The following is a 1,144-nucleotide window of genomic DNA, read 5'->3' as shown; positions in this document are numbered from 1 at the left end:
GTGGCGCTGCGGTGCTCTGGGGCGGCTGTGGGGCGGAGCGAGGGCGCGTGCGCGCCTGGGAAGCCTGTGCTGGTGTGCTCCAGCGCGGTGGGGAGCTGGTCCTACTCTCAGCAGAGGAGGCAGAGGGTGTGTTCTGGGGAGGGCCCGCCCAAGACCGACCTCATGGCCTTCAGCCCCAGCTTCACCCCAGGTCCAGTGGCGAACATGGAAGATCAGTCAGTTGGTGGGGACGAATCTGGGAAGGTGGGTTTTCACACTTTTACATATTGCTTTTAAATAATTTGTCTTGTTCCATTTCATCCAGCATCTTGACCTGAAAATGTTTTTATTGTCTTGATACTATAATGCATAAATATTTCTAGTAATGCTTTTAAATGTCTTTTCACTTGAAGTTCTTTCATATTTCGTCTATCCTCTCAGTGGTTCAACTTTTCTTGGTACTTAATATTTTAAGGTTTTCTGTAGGCAGTATTTTTCCTCAATAAAACTGTGCATTTAGGATGCCTTATGATGATTTATTTTGATACCCACTCTTACAAGTATTCCATTTATTCTTGAAATTAAACATTATTTGATCTAATTACATTAGCAAAATACTGCATACATGAATAACTTTTTCCCCATGATTTTCCCTTTGATATAGAGATTGTTCAGTATACCAAAACTCAAATAACCTATGAGGTCCTCAAAATTCTGTGATTATCCTGTTCTTTAAAAGTGCAGTAATTTAGTCTGTCAGTTGTTACTCGGTAATTCTTTTTTTTTTTTTTTTGAGATTTTATAAATGTTTGAAGCCTTAAATTTTTATTGTCGTTTCAATAGTTTTGACCCCTTACCAGTTTGGATTATTCACTTTTCATTTAGAAGAAACAGTGTTCTAATTATTTATTTACCTTTTCCAGCTTTGCTTCACTCCTTTTGTTGGGCTTAGGCATTGGTTATAACAGCTAAGTATGGAATTTCAAGTTTAAGGAAGGTGTCCTGATCATGGTTAAGAATTGAGAGGATGTTTTCTGCTTGACTCAGACATTGCAAATAAGGGAAGCCATGGGACCTATGTTTTTTTTGGGCCTGGCTTACTTCACTTAATATAATTTTTTCCAAGCCTTTCCATTTCCTAACAAATGGGGCAATGTCATTCTTT

This window comes from Dipodomys ordii, unplaced genomic scaffold (assembly GCF_000151885.1).
Source record: "Dipodomys ordii isolate 6190 unplaced genomic scaffold, Dord_2.0 Scaffold50, whole genome shotgun sequence".
Lineage (NCBI taxonomy): Eukaryota > Metazoa > Chordata > Mammalia > Rodentia > Heteromyidae > Dipodomys > Dipodomys ordii.
The sequence above is the reverse complement of the archived record's forward strand: the minus strand, read 5'-3'. Positions refer to the sequence as shown.